The sequence below is a fragment of the Cryptomeria japonica genome, chromosome 6 (genome assembly GCF_030272615.1).
Source record: "Cryptomeria japonica chromosome 6, Sugi_1.0, whole genome shotgun sequence".
Taxonomy (NCBI): domain Eukaryota; kingdom Viridiplantae; phylum Streptophyta; class Pinopsida; order Cupressales; family Cupressaceae; genus Cryptomeria; species Cryptomeria japonica.
The window spans coordinates 425,885,419-425,894,345 of record NC_081410.1 but is presented as its reverse complement, the minus strand read 5'-3'; positions in this window follow the sequence as shown (position 1 = coordinate 425,894,345).

Genomic DNA, 8,927 nt, shown 5'->3' with positions numbered 1-8,927 from the left:
GGCCTTGGAATGTAACCGTCAAGTAACAGCCTATCCATTCATGAACTTGTGGAAAACATATTATCCCACATTCATCTCGAAGTCGGGTCAGTTCATATTCAAATACACCGATAGAAACATTCCAAGTGTCCACCTACTAGTCTTTTGGACTTCATTCTGGGCAACCATCCGTAGTCAGATATTTCCCCATCGACCATCGGAACCGGCACTGAAAAGTTACCTCGATATCGGATCAGCAGTAAACGACTTCATCGGACTTCGATGTAACTTTCATCTAGTCAACACGATCACCGAAGGTGACCTCATTGGGTATCGATGTAGCAAACAACCAGTTCTCCCGATCTCCGATGATACCCTGATCACTGAAGGCAATTCCATCGGATCATCGGGAAGACAACCAAACAGTTATCCCGATCATCCAATCTTCCTTGATCTCTTTCTGCGCTCTGCCATGTGGCACCCCTTGATTGGCTCCAGGGTCCTTGTCCTGCCACCTTAGCACGACCTCACTAATCACCTGGAATGAAGCTCTTCTTTGTTGCTGGGTCCCACCATGGTCGCCAAGTCATGGGGAATAAACTTTATACATCTCGCCATAGCGGTATAGTGACAATTGTCTGATCATCCCAGACTTGCTCACTTGTTAACTTGCCTAAGATTCTCTCTTGTCGGATCCCACCATTTGGTCGCCAAGCCGCGATGGATAACCTTCATGCATCTTGCGATAGCAGTATAGCGACAATCGTCTGATCATCCCGGACTTTCTCACTCATTAACTTGCTTGAGCTTCTCTCTTGTCGGGTCCCACCATTTGGTCACCGAGCCACGATGGATAACCTTCATGCATCTCACCATAGAAGTATAGCGATAATCGTTCGATCGTCCCAGACTTGCTCACCTATTAACCAATCACAAGAAGAAGATTCCATCGGCCATCGACATAACTATGAACAAGCAATCCCGATAACCAAACAAGGAGGATACATTGGGTAGACCTAACCCGATACTTGTCTGCAACATGTTCATCGGCTAGAGTTACACTGATAGGAAAAGTCCACAACTCGATACCTTCCCACAAGTTGTTCCATCGGGATAAGTTACACCGATCAACCCGAACACTGGTTAGGGGAATTCGAGGCATATTTCCAACAATCTCCCACTTGTCAAGGAATTTACTGGACCTGTCTACCATACCGAACACTTACAGATTTCACTGAGAACCATGGACTCTAAAGCCCATCAATGCTTATATACCACTCGATCAAAAAACATCAAGAAAAGAAATTAACATGTGCACCTATGTAGAGCAGTCTCATCTCATTCATGAACAATTCCACCTTCTACCATGCCACTGCCACTGGACATACATAGAAGCTATCCACTAAGAAAACTACAACTCTGTCTCCCGAGCACACAAAACTCATGATCCAAAAAGTAACCGAATGTACAAACATTTGTTACAGATATAGCTAGAATAGCACCCATAGCAAGTACTAGCACATCCAACTACACATACCCTTAAGATATACCAAAATTATTTTTAGAACATTAACATGTACAACCTGTTACTCATAGTCTCAAGCTTCACAAGCAATACACACCAAGGAGCTCCCACTGCACATGTAATGTCAAAGTTGAAAATAATCGTTTACAACATCACATAGAAGTGAATAAATCTTTGTACCAAGAGCTTTCCCAATACTGACTGGAAACAAAGAACCTGCAAGCAAGTCTTCACAACACCCTGTATCATGCCCTTCTACACCCACCTCTTAAATGTCAATTGTGTTATAACAGATGAATGCATCTCAGTTGGACCTATTAATCATTCCAACACATACATCTCCAGCCACAAGAGAAAGATGGCACCATCTATGTTTCCATGTATCCATGAGCACCTGTAACTAATCAACACATGCCAACCTCCAAATGCATAACCACATTATCATGAAGTATCAGACAATATGATCGATGTACTCAAAATACAGAAACAAAAAAAACTAGATCATTGTCAAACTTCTAATAATTGTCAAACTTCCAACTGCAGAGTCAGGAATATAAACATGACAAACATGATCTAAATCATCTCTTCCAAAGAGATTACATGCTCTGTATGAACATAACCATATTATGTCAAAACTCTAAATGCATCTCAAGAGTGTACCCAGACATAATATAACACATCCTAACTAAGGAAAACATGTCAAAATATGACATAAACAACATCTCTACCAAGGACTTATGAATCCTCAAGATGTTAGCATCTTCAATCACATGAAGATCATCCACCATCAAATGATGAATATAAATCACTGCCAAACATGGTACCAAGTCTTCCATGGCATCGTGACAAACATCTTCTTCATGAAGATTGAACCAAACATCAATAGATGTCTAACTTGCCAAAGCAGCTCAGAAGGCATCTCCATCCTCATTCTATGAGGACCCAGAATTTGAAGAACTCTTATTTTCTTTCTTCTTCTTCACTTTGCGATCCTTCCGAATGTGACCAACCTGCCCACAGTTCCAACACTTCGCTTTGGACTTCTTTCTAGGAGTAGAACTTTCCTCTGACTTGGATTTAGACTTCTTGTCCTCTATCTTGCCACAAACATCAAGGGCCTCCTTGATCATCTCAGAAGGTTTCCTTCGTGTTTCTTCTAATAGAAATGAAGCAACCACATCTTCCATCTTGAAAGTGGTTGTTGTGCTCCCAATGACCATTATTAGATGATCCCATGTGTCAGGCAGATAACATAACATAAGCATACATCGATCCTCATCATCAATCTTGACTCCCATAGAGATTAGCTGAGCAGCCATCATGTTGAAAACATTCAGATTATCTGCAACAGATGTACCCCCGTCCATCTTCAAGGAATACAACTTCTTCCTCAGGAACAACTTGTTTACCAGAGACTTCCCCTGATAAATATCTCCAAGTTTCTTCCATAGAAGATGTGCAGTCTTTTCCTCATGAACGTTTAACAAAACAGAGTCTGCAAAACAAATTCTGATCAATCATCTGGCTTTTCTATCTGCAAGATCCCAATCTTCTTGCTTCATGCCTGAAGGTTTTTGTCCAGACATAGCAACCCAAAGATCTCGATCAACTAGAAAATCTTCCATCTTGAGTTTCCACAACTTAAAGTTTGAACCATTGAACTTCTCAATCTCCACTCATCCAGAAATGTGTGCCATCTCAATCTGCAAACCAGATAATCTGCCAGACTCCCATTGAAAATAGAATTGACACAAAACAACCCTACTCGACAAGGATAACACTACTAAATGGCTCTGATACCACTTGTAAGGAAAGCCATGCGCGATAAACGCTCTCCTATTGTTAATTCTAAGTGGATTAGCAAGAAAGGAAGTATTTCAATTTCAGTTTGCAGGACATTAAAATAAACACAGAAAGGAGATTAAGATGAACTAGGCATAATGGCACTAGAGAAAGACACCAAATATACGTGAGAAAACCCTTACAGGTAAAAAACACATCACCAAAGAGAGATCACTTTATTCAGTAAACAACACGATTACAATAAAGTTATCAGATCCTCTTTTTCAGACTCTGATCTTAGAACTCTGTTCTCTCCACATGTAGACACATTGACTTGGCTACTTATAAAACCATCACCTCCACATAGCCTTCATGCACACCCTTCTTTGTTCTGCTCATCGGTTACATCTCTAGCAACTGCCATCAGTCCAACCAAACATTCCTCTGTCAGTTTGTATAACGGCCTTGGAATGTAACCGTCGAGTAACAACCTGTCCATTCATGAACTCATGGAAAACATATTATCCCACATTCATCTGGAAGTCGGGTCGGTTCATATTCAAATACATCGACAAAAACATTCCAAGTGTCCGCCTACTAGTCTTTTGGACTTCGGTCCTAGTGACCATCCGCAGTCGGATACTTCCCCATCGGCCATCGAAACCAGCACTGAAAAGTTACCCCGATATCTGATCAGCAGTAAACGACTTCATCGGACTTCGGTGTAACTTTCATCTAGTCAACCCTATCGCCGAAGGCAACCTCATCGGGTATCGGTGTAGCAAACAACCAATTCTTCTAGTCTCCGATGATACCCCGATCACCGAAGGCAATTCCATCGGGTCATTGGGAAGACAACCAAACAACTATCCTAATTGTCTGATCTTCCTTGATCTCTTTTTGCGCTTCACCACATGGCAACCCTTGATTGGCTCTGAGGTCCCTACCCTGCCACCTTAGCACGACCTCACTAATCGCTCGAAATGAATCTCTTCTTTGTCATTGGGTCCCACCATGGTCGCCAAGTCGCAGGGAATAAACTTCATGCATCTCGCCATAGCGGTATAGCGACAATCGTCCGATCATCCCGGACTTGCTCACTCGTTAACTTGCCTAAGCTTCTCTCTTGTCGGGTCCCACCATTTGGTCACCAAGCTGCGATGGATAACCTTCATGCATCTCGCCATAGCGGTATAGCAACAATCGTCTAATCATCCCGGACTTGCTCACTCGTTAACTTGCCTGAGCTTCTCTCTTGTCAGGTCCCACCATTTGATCACCAAGTCGCGATGGATAACCTTTATGCATCTCGCCATAGCTGTATATCGACAATTGTTCGATCGTCCTGGACTTGCTCACCTATTAATCAATCACAAGAAGAAGGTTCCATTGGCCATCAACATAACTATGAACAAGCAATCCTGATAACCAAACAAGGAGGATACATTAGGTAGACCTAACCTGATACTTGTCTGCAACATGTTCATTAGTCAGAGTTACACCGATAGGAAAAGTCCACAACTCGATACCTTCCCACAAGCTGTTCCATCGGGGTAAGTTACACCGATCAACCCGAACACTGGTAAGGAGAATTCGAGGCATATTTCCAACAATCTGATTGTGGGTAGGGTTTCCCACCATGGGTTTTCCCTTCACTAAGTTTTCCACGTCAAAATATTGGGGTTGTGTGTTGTGTACTCTCATGCTTTATCTTTCACAGTGGTGTTCTCATTTTGCTCGCATAGAAGGTTTATAATCTACAATAATTGTTTAACTTGTGGAAAACTGATACCCCCCCGCCTCTCAGTTTTCCTCTGGTTCATTCTAATAGTATAGAGTTGTGATCTTCAAAATAAGCTTTATTTACAGAGACAAATCAATCCCCCATTAGAGTGTGAAACGTTTAGAGGACCAGAGCGACTATCACACTAGTCACGAAAAATCAAGAGCTCCTTCTAGGAATAGGTCTGAATCCTCTTACAATCCTTAGATCCATTTCATGGCTCGATCCGATGACTATAACTCATTGTTCACACATTTTCACATCAATTTCAACCCATTTACCCTAATTTTAGCATCTTCAATAAATCAATTCAACTCAAGGGAAAGAAGTGGGCACATTCAAAACCCCTTGGAATAAGATCAGAATCTAGATCTATTAGGTTCAAATCTATCTAATTCCTATCTTTCCCTAATGTAATGGTGCCCAAGTCATAAATTCGTGGTTTCTTCCTTTTATGGTGGAAACCCTAATTTTTTACCATTACAATATTCAATTCACACCAAATCTTTAGCACCTCATTACCGAGTAGAGGCCATCAACTGTGTGTGTTACATCCAAAACCAAGTTCCCCACAAAGCTGTGAAGGGGGTAACTCCTTTCCAAGTTTAGACTAGTTGAAAACCCATAGTTAAGAACTTTAGAGTATTTTCTTCTCTTGCATGGATCCACATTTGAGCAAAGAAATGTAAGGCTACAGATCCGTAGAGCAAGCTTTGTGTATTTTTTGGGTATCCAGATGATGTCAAAGGCTATAGACTTCTCCATCCCACCACTCATGAGTTGTTCATAAAGAGGAATGTTTGTTTTGAGGAGAGCTCTTCTAGTTCTTCTCTTACCACTTCTCCATCTAGCATCAACTTAAAGACATTGCATCATGATGATAGTTCTTCAAGGGATCTTAATCCTCCCAATTTTGATGAGACTTCTTCCTCCACTTTAGATGGTGACAATGATGATGAGGATTCATGTTCCTCTCCTAGTTATTATTCAAAGGTTGATGATTTTTTTATAGACTCTATCCTTAGTGCCTTTTTGGGCTTGACAAACATTTGATTCAATAGGTGATTGGCTTGGTGATCCATCCAATATTAGAAGAATGAGGTCACAATTTTAGTAGGCTCCACATCTCTTCATTGCTTTAGCTTCTAATCCATAGTCCTATTAAGAAGCTTCATACATTCATGAGTGGGATGATGCAATGCAAGAAGAGTTCAATTCCTTGGAAAGGAATCACACATGGGATTTACTCCCTCTTCCTAAGGGAAGGAAACTTATTCAACACAAGTGGATATTTTGAACACAATTTGTAGCAGATGGGTCGGTTTGCATAAGATTTTCTTGGTAGAAAAAGGATTCTCCCAAGTCAGGGCTGACTACTTTGAGACTTTTGCATTAGTTGTTAAGATGAATTTTATTTGACTTGTCCTTGCTATGACTACAAACCATCATTGATAAGTTCATTAGATGGATGTGAAGAGTGCCTTTCTTCATGGCGACCTTATGGAGGAAGTCTACATGGAGCAAATATAAGGATTTGTTCAAGATCCCTCACCTACATGTCGAATTTGATAGTCTCTATGTGGCTTCAAATGGGCCTCTTGGGCCTGGTATGCCAAGATGAACTCATTCCTTCTAACGATTGGTTTCACTCGATGCCATTATAACTCACACATATACATTCTACAATGCGATGACACTCTCAGATTTCTGGTTCTCTATGTTGATGATTTGTTGATCACATGGAATCACTCATCCACCATCAAGGCAATAAAAACTTCTCTACATGATAGATTTTTGATGTCAGACTTGGGTCTTTTGCATTACTTCTTAGGGATTGAGATTAGTTAGTCATCTTCAAGTATCTTCCTTGGACAAACTAGTATACACTTGATATGCTCTCGAGATTTTGCATGGTTGATTGTAACCTACACCAACTCCATTTTTGTTGGGGGTCAAACTTGAGGCTAAGTACTCTTCACCCTTGGTTGATGGCACTTTATACTGATAACTTGTTGGGAGGCTCATCTACTTGATTCGTATGAGAATCTGACATTTCACATGTTGAGGTCATGGTCTCTCGATTCATGCAAGAGTTGCATGAGTTGCATTAGAAAGTAGCTTAGCAAATCCTCCACTACATTCAGGGTACTCCTCATTATGGAATTTAGTATGTCACAAGCATGGATATTGACTTGGTGGGATATACATACTTGTAAGGAAAGCAGTGTGTGGAAAATGCTCTCCTAACGTCAATTCTAAGGGGATTTGCAAGCAAGGAAGTATTTTAATTCCTTTTGCAATAAATTAAGATAAACACAGACAGAAGATTAGGATTAACTAGACATAATAACACTAGAGAAAGACATTAGATATACGTGGGAAAACCCTTTCGGGTAAAAAACCCACCACCAAAAAGAGATCCCTTTATTCAGTAAATAAGACAGTTACAATAAAGTACTCAGATCCTCTTTTATGGACTCTGCTCTTAGAACTCTGCTATCATATCATGCAAAACATACAAGACTACAGACATGCCAAAACTACAACAACGTAGCCTCTCTGCATCCCTTCGTAGTCACTATGTTCTGCTTTGATCAATCATCATTTTGCCTCTCTTCGGTGAGACTCCTTCTGCTCTGTGCCATTCTGAGCGTTTCACTCATACACTGTGCTAGCCTAAGCGTTTCACTCATACTCTGTGCCAGCCTGAGCGTTTCACTTATCGCCTTGTGCAGACTCCTCACCGATTACATATCTCAGCTAAGATTTCAATGTATCGATTTGCATAACTGTTATGGAATCCAACGGTCTTCCATCTGTCTAGCTATGTTTTGGTTTCCATTGGCCACTATGACAGTTAGTCGCTCCAACCACTAGGAAGTCTAACCGTCGGTCTGCATTCGTGAGAAACACAATATCCCACATGCATCAGGAAGTCGGGTCGATTCGTATTCATATACACCGACAGTCTCATCCTTAGTGTCTGAGTGTTCACATTTTGGATCTCGGTTCGACCTCGCTCCCGCAGTCGGTCTCCGCTCCATCGGCCATCGGTATAACTACCAATTGGTAGAGTCAATCCCCCGATGATACCCGATCGCCAAAAGGTGACTCCATCGGGTCATCGGCACAACCTTCCTGCTGTCTCCCCGATCCCCGATCACTCTAAGGATGCCAACACCAAACCATCGGGTCTTCGGCCAAACAGTGAACAAGTAATCCCGACCATCGAAAACAACTCCATCAGGTCATCGGGATAACCTCCAACAGGTAGACCCAATCTCCTAATAACCAGAGCGGACCGCACAGGAGTCATCTCATCGGCATATCGCTCCACAAGTCATTCTGATCTCCAATGACTCTATCAGGCCATTGGTGAGATTGCTTCCAAGCTATCCCGATCTCTGAACACTGAAGGCAACCTCATCGGCCCATCAGAAACATCAGTCAGCAGTTACTCCAATCGTCAATCAGTAGTAGACGCCTCCATTGGACTTCGACATAGCGCCGAACAAGTAATCCTGATAGTCGATGCTACCCGATCGCTGAAGGCGACTTCATCGGGTATCGGTATATCATCCAATAGGCTTCCCCGATGTCCGATGACACATCAAAAACTAAAGGCGACTACATCGGGACTTCGACGTAGCCTTCAGCTCGTCAACCCGATAGCCGATGCTACCTGATCGCTGAAGGCGACTTCATCGGGTATCGGCATAGCTTCAAACCGGAACCTCCGATAGCCGATGACAAGCCCGACCACCTAAGTTGACTTCATCGGGTTTCGACACAACATCCAGAAGGCTCTTCCGATAACTGATAGCACTCTGACAACCCAAGGTGAATCCATTGGGACTT